This window comes from Ammospiza nelsoni, chromosome 1, assembly GCF_027579445.1.
Source record: "Ammospiza nelsoni isolate bAmmNel1 chromosome 1, bAmmNel1.pri, whole genome shotgun sequence".
In the NCBI taxonomy this organism is placed as follows: Eukaryota; Metazoa; Chordata; class Aves; order Passeriformes; family Passerellidae; genus Ammospiza; species Ammospiza nelsoni.
The window spans coordinates 99,368,392-99,385,598 of NC_080633.1; the positions used below are offsets into that span (position 1 = coordinate 99,368,392).

At 37.9% G+C, this 17,207-nt stretch overlaps 1 long non-coding RNA gene across 3 annotated transcripts; it reads right to left on the bottom strand.

Moving 5' to 3' along the window:
- Positions 1-1,076: 1,076 nt before the first annotated feature.
- Positions 1,077-15,441, bottom strand: LOC132080431 (uncharacterized). 3 transcript variants are annotated; one of them, XR_009419563.1, is made up of 4 exons: positions 15,289-15,440; positions 12,141-12,199; positions 2,869-3,866; positions 1,077-1,785 (listed from the first exon to the last, which is right to left on the bottom strand). It is a non-coding gene; the product is annotated as an uncharacterized LOC132080431 (long non-coding RNA). The 3 variants fall into 3 exon arrangements; XR_009419561.1 differs by lacking the exon at positions 1,077-1,785 and having other exon boundaries at positions 2,459-3,866; XR_009419562.1 differs by lacking the exons at positions 1,077-1,785; positions 12,141-12,199 and having other exon boundaries at positions 2,459-3,866; positions 15,374-15,441.
- Positions 15,442-17,207: the final 1,766 nt, after the last annotated feature.

Sequence of the window (17,207 nt, forward strand, 5' to 3'; positions counted from 1 at the left end):
GTTCCCACCAATCCACTCTTTTATAACACTTCTTATTGGCTACAGGTGTGGCCTGTTAACATAAGGCCTGCTCCTAATCTTTAGTAATTAGTTCAGCTGCAACTCTTTAGGGGATAAGATTTCATTCTATACCACCTTCACTGACCCATACTGTATCCCCCCACACTTATGCAATGAGAAAAGGTGATTAATTTTTCAGTATTGCATTGAACTATGTGTGGCATTTTTAATTTTTTTAAATTTTCTTTTGTATATTTATATCACAAAACATATTACTAGAAGATATACTTGAAGTCAAGAACAATTATTTATTTTAGTAATAATTTGTTAAATTGCCAGAGTTTTTAAACTGTAATACTATTTCCTTTTGAGGAATAAAACCACTCAACACACATTTATATTTTCCTTTAAAAATAGAGGTAGTTCAGACCTCTACACAATTCTTTCATGTATTTTGCAGTGTTAAGGGGTTAATTATGCTAGTGCAATCAAATCAAGTATAATTGAAGAACTGCAGAAGAAATCTTTATCTGTCTGGGTTTATAGGATTTTTTAAAGCAAACAGTTTATGCTCTTGAAAAAATATCTGTCTCACAAAGGCAAGAAAAATGTATATGGAAGTCAAAAGATAAGTTAGCTGTCTAAGGAAAAAAAGATGCTTAGTTATACAAGTCAATATTTAAAAATATTATTGTGAGCTTTCCCATGTATTTTAACGCATTTTTTGCCACAATTTTAATTTTGTAGGAAAATCAGCTTTGTTTCCATTGTTCACCCACTTATTTGGAGTCTGACACAAAAATAACCCAGCCAACAGCTTTTTGATTAGTGTCCTTACACTTAACTAAGCAACACCCACTAGTACCCAAAAGAGGTACCTGGAAAAATGCAAATTAGTATCCTGTAACTGAAAACTGAGAGTACTTAATGAAAGTATTCAACTATCATACAATCTTAAAAAAAGATCTTCAGAAAAAGACCTTCCACAGAAATCTTGCAGAATAAGTACTCACTTCTTTGTTGGACATTTGTTCTTAATTACTTTACAGTGCAAGTATTTCTGTGGTCCTTTCCATGCCTCTGCACCCACATATGTGTTAATATAGGACGGTAACTATCTGTGACACTTCAGTGAGTCCAGGAACTTGAATACTCAGAGTTTTTTCTTTCAGTGACTGGAACAATGTTCTTCAGTATAAAACACTCAAACCATCCAGCTAATTCTGACTTCAAGTTGGATTATGTAGCTAAGAACTTAGAGAGCAGGTATTTCCAATTTTTCACTGCTGTGTCTCAGGATGTAGGGCTTCATGTTGTACTTCAGACTTCTAGGTCTTCATCTCAAATGATGGACTCCCTTTTAATCTACCTGGATACTTAACCACATTAGATTTTCAGAACATTTTCATGACATTCTTCTCACAGTATCCTCTACATTTTCACTCGAGTTCAGTCCTACATTTAACAATTTTTGGTATGCTTTTTCTGGGCACACAAGTACTTTCCCAACTTCTGACATCACTGATAAAAGACAAGTCTAGGAAAGAAGGTGAATTTCTAAGAAAAGGCAGTACCAGCCTCACAGTTAAAATGTCTCACTACTCTCTTTTGTGCTAGATATATATCATAGAATATAGTCCCTCTCTGTTCTGAGTCTGCAACAGCAATCATCATCAGAGGGGAATTTTTGCTTGGTGTTGTCCATCATCTTCAGCAAGTCAGTGTCTCACAAATTACATTCATTAAGATTTGAATGTGTTACTGGTGTAAGAAGCAGTCATGAAGCTGCATTCAGAAAATTACAAAAAATATAATACAAGGAAATCAGTTAAAGGCCTAGAAACAGGCAAAACCCCACTCTTAGTTCTTCCCTCTTTAAAAGCACTCTCTGAGAAATGGATGGGCTGCAAGCGTTCCGCCTAAAAGCTTTTCTTAACAAATTCAGTACTGAGACTTTTTTTTACAAGACAGCAATGAATGCATGTCCTGGTTTTATTTCAGTACCTCATGAATTAGGGGAATTGCAAACAATTATTATTTTAAGGAAAAAAAAATTAAAAAGTGACCTTTCCTCCTTCCATTATCTTAGCCACTAACTAGGCATTTATCAGCATGAACTTTAGCATTCATAATTATGTTGTGTCCTGAAAGAAAATTTGTAATCAATATTAATAGATTTCTATGAAGCAGAACTTTTTCAGGTAGAGGTTCCTACTTGTTTCTAGTTTGGAGAAAATATCTTTTCTCTTGTTTTTCTCACTTTTTTCTCTGTTACAAGCATTTGGTATGGCACAGATCTCAACCTGATGAACAGGAAAACGTGGACAAAGACATCCAATTAGCAAGTATGTTTATTGCACTTTGTTGTAGTAAACTGAGTTCAGGAATACAATTCTTAATTTCTCATTCTGACCAAGAGATGTATTTACTAGTGAGACAAGGAGGTAGAAAGATGGTCTTTACAGTTTGAAATCTTTATTCACAGTTGTACTGTGGATACCAAATTCTGAGACAGATTCTATGTCACTGCGCAACTTTAACCATACTTTCAATTATTCTTGGCCTCCAGTCAGGTCAGTCTCCTTCTTTGATGAATCCCAGAGCATGGAATATATTGCAGAAAAATTCACTCCCTCTTGACCTTCACTTCCCCAGCAGAGCATTGATAATTCAACTACAGACTGATTCACCACATCTCCATGATAGCAATGTGAAGTCAGGAAGTACAGGAGCAAGTAAAAGAAGAGAAAAAATACAAAACAAACAAACAAGCAAACCATGCCCAAAACCCCCAAACCTACAACCCATCAAGAATAAAAAGTCAAGGTAACCATATACCATATCCAGAGACCCAGAGCTGACACCCACCTGTGAGATGCAATAGATAAGAGGCTTCTAGCAGATTTTTAGCTCATGGAAAGAGCCAGGAGACATGACCTGAGTAAGCAGTTTAGATAAACTGGGCTGGAGCTCCATGTTTCTGACACAATCATTATGATTGTAGAGAATAGTATTTCTATATAAAAGGAAGAAAAAGACAACGTCACACAGAGAGCTAGGGAAATTTTCTAGGGCATCTGCAGGAACAGCAAGACCAACCACTTTGTGTGACCAACTATTATCTTCTGGTCAGATCTCAATGCAAGGCTGCAAAAAGAGAGTCTTGGGCCCAGCTGTCTTCAGAAGTAAATGAAATGGTGGAAACCTGCTGACTCTTACAAGCCTTTGAAAGGACGGAGAACTATTCTGAGCAGCAGCTTTCAGAGAAGTTGTGCATTAAATCAAAAGTGAAGTCAGAACCACAGATCTGTAGACCCTTAGGTCCATGGTGTTTTCTCACCTAAATGATTCTATGATTCTGTAATGCAGAAAAAAAACACCATGAAAAAGCAAAATATCATAACCTTGTGAATGTGGGCATGTCCATGAAGCATTTCAAAGGGTTGTCAATGAAGAGAGAACAGGGTCACACTACAAAATGAATTTCCTACCAACATCACAGCTCTTCCTCACTTTCTTGCCTTGAGTCACCACAGGGACTGGAGAGAGGCTGTCTTTCCCATCACTCCATTACAAGATATCCTGAGGCAGCTTTCTTAGGTCAAAGAGAATCAAGATTGCTCTTTTTCAAACATCCACACTTCAATCCTTTGTCCCATACACTTTTAAAATGTAATTTTTTTTTTTTTTGTCAGATGAAAGAAACATGATCAGCTCTCTTCTTCCTAATTCTTGATTTCCTTTAACTCAAAAGGCAGGATTTCAATGTCTCGAAAGGTATTCATCCTTTGACACAGCTTGGAAAATCTCTTGTGTGCACTGCCTGCAGGCTAAAGTAATTTCAAGTAAATGGATTTCTTCATAGCCTAAACCAAAAAAAGGTAGAAGATGGGAGAAGGTGAGAATTAGACACTTAGCTTGTAGAGATTAAATAGTACTTATTTGTATGGGAGATAAATTATAGAGCTCAGAAAAACTTTTTTGTCTAGAAAATGGCATAATTGCCAGGGTGCAGATCCTGGGTGAATTTTGGAGATGAGTTAATTATATCTTGGGATGTGGTTTTCCCATCTTTCACATGCAGATGGTTTAGGAAACTACTACCATTAACTGTACGTAAAATAACCAATTGATGATCTGACAGTGGGAGAACAGAAGGGGTGGGCAGTGCTGAAGTAGGAGAGTTAACAGCAGTCTGGAGTCTGACTATAAGGAATTTGAATGATAAGAGGCCAGTCTGTGTTTATACAGATTCCCATGCAGTTTTTATGGGCTGTACTGAATGGCTCCCTTTTTGGGAACAAAACCTGCGAGAGGTAAAGAGGGTACTGGTATGGCAAAAAGTGAAGTGGGAGAAACCCTGAAAATTCTAAGATCCATAGCAGTATCAGCTGGATGGGAAACAGCCCAGCAGAAAGGGGACCATGCAGCCCAACTCTTAAATAATCAAATGGACTCCTTCACTCAGCTGGCTGTCTTAGCAGAGAAAAAAGAAGTAGAACAAGAAGAAGAGAAATGGGGTTATCTGTTGGAATGGTCACAAGTGAAACATGGTCACACCAGGATGGAGACTTGTTAAGAGAGGGGCTACGTAGAGGATGGCTGGTCACCCTAAAGGCATATGAAACATTTATCTCTGCCTGCAGCCAATTCCACACCAGACTGGAGAAACATCCCCTGCAATACTTCCCCTTTCCTTCTAAGGGCAGGAAAAGGGTTATGGGAAACTTAGCGAGTTGACTACATTGGTGCTTTTGACAAATTAGAAGAAAAATATTATATGCATGAGTTGAAATAGTCTCAGGTCTGGTGCAGGCTGAAGCAGTAGCATTGGTCACTGGGGCTGAAAGGGTTATGGTTCAGTTTCCTTCCGAAAGCAAAATCAATGCTACTATTAATAATAATAATCAATACAATAATGGCAGTCACTTCACAGAAGGAATAGTCCAAGAATGGGCAAAATCTAGAGGAATGCTGTGGCTGTTCAACACCACAAGTCAGTTGGATAGTATAGAGGACAAATGGGCACCTAAACTAGTTTTTGAGGCCTCAGGATCCAAAGTGGCCTGACCAATTTTGGGAGATTATGACCAAAGTCATTGACCAAAGCAGAGTAAATAAATGTCCATGACTTGTGTCATTTTGACCTAAGTCACCTACCATCTCTTCTACAACAAAGAGACTGACAATCCCCAGAACTCTATACATTTTCCATATCAACCAGTATTGGTAAGCTTCCCAACTATCGTGTTATAGAAGTGCAATATGAGTTGTTGTCCCTCATTGTTTTAAGAAGAATAGACAATTTTCATTTCCTGAAGATTAGTCCTCAAAATATAAATCACCTTCTTGCTGGAATACTTTCAATGAGACAGTAGGTGGTGGCTTTTATCTCCTTGAATGTTTTAAACGCATTCTAAACAAAGTTGTCCTGGCATGCACCCTGGCTGCTCTTTTAGTGGTCAGTTTAACCTCTGCTGTCAGAAAGATAAAGTACTGCTTCTTTCCTGTGCAATGCTCATATTACAGCTGGAACTTAAAAATCAGCTGAGCATTCTGGAGAAATCACTTTCTTCTTATTTATTTGCTCAGTTTGCATTGTAATTAGCTACCTTAAATTGCAGTCTCGTAATTTAAATAATTCCAATTTAAGCATGTTCTGGATTTAAAAAGGAGAGGGAAAGAAGAGGACATAATTAAATTACATTGGAAACTAAATTAAACATAAGAAGGAATAACTTAATTCATGATCAATTCAAAGTTCTTGGCTGAATATAGTGGTCATATAATTGTAAATTCTAATAACTAATATTCTGCCATTTAGAAGAACACTAATAATTTCTATCCTTCTAATCCTGCTTATTGCAGTGTTTAATGTGATCAATACTACAAATGCATCATTTGCTACCCTAGAGTTAATGTAACTGCTAATATTACTTTGGTACAATTAATGAATAGATCTAAATCCAAAATAAAAATTTAATTTGATAAATTTTAATCTTATAAATAATTGTAGAGATATATTTTTCAATATTATTTATGATGTAAAGAATGCTATCTGGACTTAATTTTCTGTCTTTTACATATATAATTTTTTGGTTTACAAAGATGAAAACCAGAATAATATTTTTAATTTTGAAAGTAATTTCTGCCAGAACAAGTTTTGCTTTTATTAGCCCAACAGAGAGGAAGGGAGGCAGGGAGAGGAGAGGAGAAAGAAAATGAATCATAGTGACAGACTGTTAGTGGTTAGTAATAGACCTGTGAGGTAATGCTTCAAAATCTTCTGAACCTTCTGATATCTAAAATCATTGTTATTAACATTATTAATACTGGTAGCAAGTGAAATGCACCTTAGTCATCTGCTGCCTGATTGTAAAAGCTTTTTGTCATTATGGTTATTGCAGTCATCATGTGCTACTTCAGACTGAACAAGTCGTATCTCTGTCATCACTAATGGTCCATTATTAATATGTGTCCTCGATCATTGATAAATTTCACTGAATGATTGTCATGCTCTACCTCAGATTTTTCCACAGTCTCTGGGGCTATGATATATACCCATGCTTACACAGGCTTGCATTCAGTATGAAGAAATTTTTGATATAGACTTGCAGCACACTAGCATGTTAATCATAATGTCTGTATTTGCAATGCCTTGATACGTAGTCCAAAGAGTTCAGGTTCTCTAGGAGCCGTGACTCAGAGTGGCTCTTGTCATTTTGCTTAATAAATAAGCCTTGTAGAAAACTGCACTGCATTACCCTACATAGCATTTTGAGTCTTCCTTACTTTGCCATGTGACTGTCCAGCACCTAATGTCTATAATTTCACTGCTACAGGCAAACCACATGGTCAGACTGACAGCTTCAAAAGCAAGCCACACATAAAACTCAAGTTGCTTCTGCTTTTAACAGTGATACTGCTTAGGAGTCATTAACATAATCTAGGACAATTACCATGCCTGACTCATCATCTAACCTGAGCCAGAAAAAAAAAATTTCCCAGCAGAGAAATCTCACAATTCAACAGAAATAATTGTTCTGGCTCTCTGGCTCCTTGGAGCTTCTCTTCTTTTGCCTGGATTCAATGTTACAAGCCACCAGCTTCTTGACTCAGCAAGTAATGATCTGTGATGTGATATTATATCAGAGCCCAGGATAAGACTCAACACATTAGAGATATGACACAACAGGGAAAGACTACCTCTGAAATAGATTTTCTCACATTTTTAGACATCTCTTCAACCCAGGGGATAAAGCAGGACCAAGGAACTCTTAAGTGATTATTTCCTAACAAGGTGAAATTGGAAGCATAATTATGTATTCCCTACTACCTCTCTTATCCAGTTATTAAGGTTGCATTTTTAGTGACACATGATTTATCACTTGTGATTTATCTTCATTCCCTTAGGACACTTGTATCATCTTGTGTCTGCACTTTTGAGGTTCCCTGCAACAGTCCTGGTATAAATGTTACCAACAACTAATGCTCCATTAGCAGCAATTACTTGCACCGACATCCTCATACCTAAGTCCCTGAATAGGTCAATCCACGAGAAAGCCCTAACAGTCTATTTAGAGGATAGATATATGTTCAAATTACATAGATAAAGTATTTATTTAAACTTTTGATTGTTGTCATCTATTAGTTTCAGAAATATCAGTGGTAAGTCACAACTTACCACTGATATTACCACCACAACTGCATTAAAATATTGCTCTCCATACAGATCAGACCTGAAACGTGAAGGTGAAGTATCCTGAAAACACTGACACCTCACAGCAAAAACAGCCTGGCTCTTCTCCACCTATTTACTCTTTCTTGTGCCTGTTATTCAGCTACTTCTTTCAATCAATGCAGAAAGCAGGTTGAAGGTGCCTCATGCTCATAGTCAGAAGAACTTGGAAAGCCATCTTGTTGTGTATAGCTCTTTTCTGGAAAGTTCTCTAAAGATACTACTGTCTGCAAAGGCACAGAGTCTTACCTGCACTACCAGCCCCACCCTCACACCAATCAATGCTGCTGCTCCACAACTATTTTGGAACATTAATAGGATAAATGACAAGTGTGTATTTTATTTTGTGCCTTCAAACAGTGATAGCACCTGAAGTTAAGAAGTCTGATAAGATTTAATCACAGAAAAGAAGTATAATATTAAAGGACGACATGGGAATGAGAGCCCAGGCAAGGATTTCTTTCCAGGAAGGACTCCATCCCTGTGATGAAACAGCACTTTGAGGGCCAGAAAACAACAGCTTTCTTCAGCCCATTCATGAGAAACGTGTAGCTGACAACATCCAGCAAAGCAGAGACAAAGAGTTTTTGGCAGACAACTTTCATCATTTGTAGAGTTATGTAGTTAAAGTAATGATTCTGGTTTTAGTAGTTTCTAAGAGCACTTCGTGTAGTTTGGTGCTCTAAAAAAAAAAAATTTGTTTGAGAGTACTTCAACCAAATGAAAGAAATGCCAAAAATAAAAACCAAAAAGAAAAAAAAGACGTACAATTTCATAGGCTTTCTAAACAGTCAGCACAGGAAGAACACCAGAATTCATACCTCCATACTTATCCCCACAGAAGGGCTGACATCTGGCAATCCACATAATGGTGAATTTGCAGTGTTTTGTATCACTTATTGTCTCATGTTTCTTTTATTTTCTTTTTCTTTTCCCTTCTCTGGACTCTCATATGATTTTACTAACCCAGAAGACAAGTGCACCACTAGGAAGAACAAACTTAATTTGCCAGATGATTCATTTGAATAAAAGTCCAGGAAGAATGTAGATGCAGCTACAGATCAAATTTTTCTTGAGAGGTTTCATCTTTCATCGTAGTACATAATTCTACTATTATTTAAAAATGAATCAATGTGAGGATGGTTGATTTCCATTAGTTATATCTTGTCTAGGCAAGAAAAATTTATTATAAGAGGTAATAGCAGGAGTTCATATAACTGCTTGATGATGAGCTTCACAACAAAATAAAGTTTGCAATATGTTGTTGCAAGAGCCTACCTCATTTTTTAAAACTGCCTTTTTTTTTTATTTGTCCAAAGTATTCTGCTAATCTATTTTGATCTTGGGTAAAAAATATCTGATCTAATGCATTTTCTCAGTTATTTTTCTTCAGGACAACTGGATATTCTGCAGGAAAAAAGAAAATTCTTTATATAAAACAGTCTCTCCAGGCAAACCATATGGTAAAAAGTAAAACCACAATATGCCTCAATAGTTTCAACAGAAATTATTATCATTAGTGCTACTTCTGGCAGTCTACAATAAACACAATTTATAATTATGTACATGTATTTATTTTTGTCTGCTAAACAAGATGCAGCATTTCTACCAGGGCTTACTGCCATTTTCATCAAAAGGATAAAGTGATGTGAGTGACAGTGTTTGTATTGATTTCCTCTTTCAATACTACTCCAAAGGCTCTTACCATAAAGAATAACTTCCCTGTGGTTTTATTTTTTATTTATTAATTTATTTATTTTTTACTATGTGTTTACTTCAGGATGCTAGAACACAAGTTACATTTTGTAACTTGGAATATGAACATCAACTGAGTGGCAAAATACAGTAATTATACAATTTCTTGTGCATCCCTACTCTGCAAACACACAAAATGGACACGTTTTCTTTCAGCTGGTACAATTTTTCCCTTTTGTAATTCTCCTAACTACATTTTCACAAGTCATTAAAAGCTGGAGAAACTATTAAGAAAGATATGCAACCAAAATTTCAGTTTTAGACAAAGGATTTAAGATTTGTTTTATCAGTAGATCAGCAATATGGTACACCATACTCCCTCATATTGTCTTCAAATAGTTTTGGTTAGGTAAGGAATGACCATTTGCATCGGTACAAATACTCAGCATGCAGAATTTTATACATAGAAGTAATTTGGTAATTCACTTCACTTTATGTATAAAGTCTTTGATTTTTATTACTATGATGCTAAAAAGTTTTGTGTTTTCTTTTTCCCTACAACCTGTCCTTGGAAATGGCAGACTGGTTAATGACTCTGTTGGGTTTACATATCAAGGTGGTGGTAGAAGGGGGATGGTCTCTGTGACAGACACTAAAGTCAAAGAGGAAGGAAGAGGTTTTCTAGGTCCCTGCAGACCCTGAAAAAACCCATGGTGAAGCAGACTGACCCTTTGCAGTCCTTGGTGAAACAATTTGGAGCAGATTTCCACCTGTAGCCTATGGAGAGCCCCACAGCAGGGCAAACGGAAATCTCCTGAAGGAAGCTGTGGCCCAGGGAGCAGGGCCCATGTGGGATCAGTTTTTCTGGCAGGAGCTGTGCCTAGCAGGAAACCCACATTAAAGAAGTCTCTTCCTGAAGGACAACACCCAGTTGAGAAGACACTTTCTGGATAGTTTGTGAAGGACTACACATTGTGGGTAGGCCCCCACACTACAGCAAGAAAACAGTGTGAGAAAGAAGGAGGAGCAGCAAGGAACTCTTATGAACTCATCACAACCCCCATTCCTATCCCTCTGCATCGTTCAGGGAGTGGATGAAGTAAAGGAGTTAAAAATATTGAGCCTGGGAAGAAGGCTAAGTGGGAGAGGTCTGCTTTGTTGTGTGGCTGGGGGCAGGGTTGTTTGTCTGTTTCTCACAATTCTACTTTATTTTAATTGAAAACTAATTAAATTTATCTTCTCCAAGCTGAGTCTGTTTTGTCATGGTGGTAATTGGCAAGTAAGTGATGTTTCTATATTTATCCTGACATTTAAATTTGCCATCTAATTTTGTCCCCTATTCTGTTGAGGAGGAGGAGAAATGAGAGAACAACTGGGTGGACATGTAGAAGCCAGTCAAGGTCAACCCACCACAATTGTTTGTCTTAATTTTCATTTTCACATTTACAGAATGATTTATTTGCTTTATCCTCACATGACCATAAAAGGGTTAGCTTATGGCATAGTGGAAATAGGATAGAAAAATCATATTTTATGCTATCTTGATAAAAACTGATTTAGAATTTGTCATTTTTTCAGTTCTCAGACTAATTTCATATCCATGACCTCTGGTTTCCATCTGTTCTAAGGAGCTAACTGCTCTCCTGTGCCTCCATATAGCCTTTTTCATCCATAATTTACAGTACTCTCTGTAAAGAGAGTGGCTTACTTTTAACTTTGAGAGAGGGACTGTGATAGATGACAACACCAGGAGATACCTATGCTACTAATATGCCTAAAACACCCAGGAAAGAAAGTTTAGTGTGTTTAGCAGTTGAACATGAGACTAATACAGAACCTGACATCAATGCCATACTAGTATATCCCTTGCTAGGAATGAAATTCATTTGGCTAAAAGTCAATTATTTATGAGAATGATTCCTCTGTTTTGGGGGTTCTGGTGCAGTTTGTGTTAGTGCTTGAGGTCAATCTTGCTTGTGAGACCTCTGATACCCATTTCCATCTGTTTAGCTATTCTCTTAGCCAGTGCAAAGACCACTTCGCATTCTCTTCCTAAAGAGAATATTTAGCATTTCTTTTAAAATGAACACAAACTACCAAAGATACTGAAATTGTTGGCTAGGTCTTGGGGCTCTACTTTAAAGAGCACTGCTTGAAAACATCTCAGACAGATACACTCACCCAAAAACATGAATTCCTCTTCAAAGTCCTGGACTACATACTTGATTACAGTCTGAAAGGTGTAGTGAGATGGAACTAAACTGTAATCGTAAAAGTGCTAGGGCACAAAAAAGGTGGTTATTCAAATTTGTTCTCGGTCTCTCTATTTTTCAAGCTGGCCCAATCTTTTCAACTCCACCCACAAGTTACCAACAAGGCCATGTAGACACACACATCAAGTATATATGAGCAAAACCCAGAGATGCATCCCTCTACTTCTTGCATTTCTTGTTTTCGCATGTCCACAAAAGGACACCTTGGCTGGTGGAAGGTCTACAACACAAGTCTAGAGTACAGGCTAGAATGGCTGAGGGAGCTGGTGTTGGTTAACATTGAGAAAAGGAGGCTCGGGAAGAACATATTTATCTCTATGACTACATGAAAGGAGGCTGTATCAGACTCTTCTTCACACTACAAGGATAGGCCGAGAAGAAAAGGTCTCAAGCTGGGCCAGGAGACATTTAGATTGGACAATAAGAACGCTTACTCTTAAAGTGGTTGAGAATTGGAAGAGATTGTCCAGAGAAGTTGTCAGAGTGACCAGCCCTAGAGGAAATTAAAAGATTAGTGAATATGTTGCTTAGGGGCATAGGTTATTAGTGGACTTGACAGTGTTAGATAAGGTTCAGACTAAGTGATCTTAGAGATCTATTCCAAACCAATGATTCTATGATTCCATTGCTTCTTTGTTTAATTCAACCATCTTCTTTAGTAAAAAGCACTGTCATCACATAAGCTTTTGTACCAGACACACATCACACACCTCCTTCAGTTTGATGCTGTAGTCCAGGTAAGGTTCTGACATGTCTCTAAGGAGTTTGAACTGATATGCTGACATGTATGCCTAGTGGTTTTTGAGTAAATGCCACAAGCTCTGACTGAGGCAGTGGGAGGTGAGGTGTCCTTGTAAATGCCTAATACTGTCAGCCTCAATTTGAGGTGAATCAGTTTTATTCTTTCTGTTCTGCTTCCTTCCAGAGGGCAGAACACAGGTGCTTCTGCTCCTTCCTTCAGCTCCACACATTCTCTGGTTCAGGGACAGATGGAATAATGCCTCATTATGTAGCGCACATTTTTGGGGCTTGGAGTCTGGTTTTAGAGAACATAGGCATTATTGTTTTATTTTCCCCATGCCTTTGGCAAAGCAGAGACTTCTACTGGACATAACAGACCGAACATCTATGACATGCTCTTCCATGAGATAAAAAGCTGTTCACCTGTGCCTCATACATGCAATTTATTGCGACCTATACAGGCTGAAACTATTGCAGAAGACTAATATGCACTCCAGTTTAGAGGAAGCGCTTTCTTCTCAGGGAGAGAATGTAAGGAGGAACTGAGGGTGCACTGAAAGGGATCAGAAACACAGCTTTCTTTCATGGTGGCTTGTGATATAACCTTGGTGAAAACATGATAGTCTTCAAATGCTATTTTCATGAAGGTATATATCTAAAGAACCTTCTGTGAATACAGCAGTAAGTTATTCAGCACTTGAGACAATGCACCTTCTGAACAACAATAGCTACATCAGAAAATGCAGTCAGGCTAAAGATAGACACATACTTAATAATGAATCTCACTCTTGAAGTCTTTGTGGAACTAATAAGGAAATTAGGCCTGAGGAAGCTAGTGGCAGAAAAATGTTAACTGAAGTTGCAGTCCAACATTCCGTTGATTCTTCATTCAAAGAGGGTAACAACTACAAGCAGTGCCTTCCCTGAAAATATGCCTCTCTTTACCACAGGAAACTAGAGTCTAGACTCACTGAAGGACCACCAAGAAGGACCTCACTCTTCATGCCCCAAACCCTTGTGGGAGCAAGCACTCTAATACCTAAATATCAGTTATAAGAATATTTTTATGGTGTTTTATATATACTCAGTGATATTGCTGAGGGACACTTCCTACAGGTTGAAATGGTTTTCTTACAAACTCATTTAAGTTGTGACTATACATAGAAAGTGTAAAAGCCTACTTGTTCCAGTAAGTACTTTCAGTATTACACCTATATCTTAAACCCCATTTAAACTCAATGTTAGACAAAAAGGTTAAATTTAAGTGGGTTTAGATATAATGTGAAATAATACCCATAGAATTTCACCACAAATAACTTCTGAATAATATGCTTAAATCCTGAATGTGGCATGGCTGAATGCATTATGAGAAAAGCTGAGCAAAAATATATTTCTGACCTCACATTATTTTGACCCTTGTCAATGGCCTAGAAGAAATAAGGTCATAGTCAATAACTTAAAAGACAACAAAGATTCTGTAATTGGTTAAAAATGAGCACTACAAATCATTGCCACAAGAAGATATGCTTCACTTGGTAAACTAGGACAAGAAAAATATTCCTTTCTAAACAAAACAGTGTAAGCTACGCATACAGAAAGACTGTTTTAAGAAGAACTATACCAGAAAGCAAATACTCTAAAAGACTAAGTAGATTATTAAATAAGAATTTGCAATAGTCTCCAATTGCATAACTACAACAGGTAATTAATGAACAAGGAAAGAGGAGTAAAGAGGTGCCTGTTACAGAGATCCAAACCTTGAGAAGGGTCCTAAAACACTCAAGCGATTTTAAAACAGAAACAAAGCCATAGAATATGCTGGTTTGGAAGAGATGCATCAGGATCCCAGACTCCAGCACTTGGCACTCCACAAGACACCCCAAGAGTCATACCAGGAGCCTGAGAACATTGTCCAAACACCTGTTGAACTCAGGCACACATGGTGCTGTGATGACTTCCCTGGGGAGGCTGTTCCAGAGATCAGACATCCCACAGGCAAAAAAACTTTTCCTGAAATCCAACTTAAACTTTCCCTAACTCAGCTTCATGCTGTTTCCTTGAATCCTGTAATTGGTCATGAGAGTGAAGAGATCAGTGCCTGCCCCTCCTCTTCCCCTCATGCAGATGTTGAAGACTGCAATGAAGTCTTCCCCCAGTCTCACCTTCTCCAAACTGAACAGACCAAGAAACCTCAACTCTCCCTTGCCCAGCTGGTGACGCTGTGCCTGATGGCCCTCCTCAGGACATGCTTGGCCCTCCATTTCCCATTGCATTCCATCCACCATTGACCAAGACCCCCCGGGTCCCTTTCCACAGTGCTGCACTCCATCCTTACATTCCTTATACACACAACCAGGGCTGACTTGGCCCAGGCACAGTATCTGGCACTTGCCCTTATAAAACTTTGTACAGTTGGTGATTGCCCATCTCTCTTAATTGTCTTGCTCTGTCTGCAGGGCCGCTCTGCCCTCAAAAGAATCAACAGCTCCCACCAATCCAGTGCTGTCAGCAGACTTAGCATTGCTTTGAGCCTCACAGGCAGGTGGGTAATGAACCTGCTAAAGAGAGCTGGGCTGGGCGAGAGCCCTGCAGAGCCCAGCTAGTGACAGATCACTGGTCTGATGTCACCCCATTCACTGTAACCCTTCTTGTCTAACCCATGAGACAGTGGCACACGCAACACTTAACACAGTTATCCAGCAAAGCTTTTGGTACTGTCTCTCACAGGTTCTTTCTGGACATTTTATCCAGAAGAAACCTGTGAGAGACAGCATCAAAAGCTTCACAGAAGTCCAAGAAAAATCTATCTGCTGGCTTTCCTAGATCAACTAGATGAGTTACCTTGTTAGAAAAGGAAACCAGGCTCTGTTGTCATTATATTGCAAAGGTTCCATATTGTTGTCTCCTTATTGCAAGAGTTTCCTACCGCCTTGATGTTTCCCACAGGCAGCTCCTCTAAGCACCAACTCTTCCTTCTTCTTGCAGCAGCCAACTGACTCCAGTTTCCCTCTCAACCAACAAACCCACTCTTTTATAGCATTCTTCTCATTGGCTACAGCTGTGGCCTGTTAAAGTCAGGCCTGTTCCTAATGTCTAGTAACTGGCTCAGCTGCAACACCTTAGGGGTGAGATTACTTTCTACACTACCTTTAATTTCTTTTATTCTATCCCCCTACAAGGTTTGACAAGCAGGACTTTACCCTAATGAACCCATGCTGGTTGTGACCTGGCCTTAAAATAATAATTCCATGTGTAGTTTAAAAAAACATATACACGCTCTCACAAAAATCCTTCGAGTTTTTAACCTGAGGCAACTTGAAAGAGTAATTTGGTCATACCCTTTAAGTATTTGCATACCTGTACTTGAATCTTAGGTGTACTTGTACGCCTTTGTAGTGATTTTCATTCTAGTAAAGGAGAAAGTTGTGTCACTATTCACTAGACAGTTTGCTGGATGTGTTAACTTTATTTAATTATTTTAATGCTCTGGCATTTAAATGACAGGATCAAGGTTTTGAAAAGGACATTGAGAATGGCCTGCCATGTGTAGAGGCCTGAACTAACTGCTGGCCATCCCAAAGGAGTACACTGTTAGTACCAGCATAGCAACCGGATTTGAAGATGTGGAACCTCTTTTCCATACTGGAGAAGGAGAGGAGGAAAATTGCAGCTTGGATGAGGATCACGGTTGCCCGCTTTTGTGATTGTGACAGGAGCTGCTTCAGAGAAACAAACCAAAGCACGATGACACCCAGAGTTCCAAAGGCAGAAAAGAATTTTTAGTGTGCAACAGTTCTGTGGGTCCTGACTCAGGAAGAGATCCGTTGCCATTTGGCCTGAAGAGGACGTAGACAAAAACCTGAGTAACTGGAACATGATGAAGACTTAAAATTTGTATTTGGGGCAAGAGAACTATCAAATTTGGAGATCATGAAGAAAACCTAGCTCATCCCAAGTCTAACTTAACAAAAAAAAAAGCATACTTTTAAACTATTATAATTCAAAATTACATTTTTAATGGAGAATGTTGTCAATATTTGTATTTAAACATCTCACTGTAGCTTTCAGGAAATAATGTGTAATTTTTAAATGTTTGGGATAATTTTCAATCTCTTCCATATTGACTGAAGTAGTTCTTAAGCAAATGTTTGCATATGCAATTAGAAAACTGTATGCCTGAATATGTGCAGCAATTATATTTGCAGCACTGTACATTTTTGGACATTTATGCCTTTGAGATTAGTTGCCTCAAATATTTACACTTATTATTTCATTTTAAAATGTTATCAGAGACACTTCAGTTATACTAGAAATCTATGCTATGTTATTAGTTCATACACATATACTATGACCTTTCCTTTTTTTACCCATCTGCTTTTACTTCATTTTACTCTGAAGACAGGGTAATTAAAAATTTCATAATATTTCATTTTATAACAGATTTTTTGCAAGTGTATGGGATGATGAGGAAAATCTTCATTGCTTTGAGTGACATATCTTTTATGTCTGATTCAAAAACCACTCTAATCACATGTTCAAAAAATAATCTGAATTCCAGGAATGTTTTAACTTCAAGATGTGCACAACTGTCTTCCATGTCAGGACTAACAATTATGTTAATGGAAAAGTATATTGATATATAACTTGGACAACATTTGTGAGTTTCTCAATCTAACCAAAGAATGTCTTTTATTTTCTAAAGTTCTATGGAATTCTTCTGTGTTTCTCAATGAATAATTGCAACTTTGAAACATAGTTTT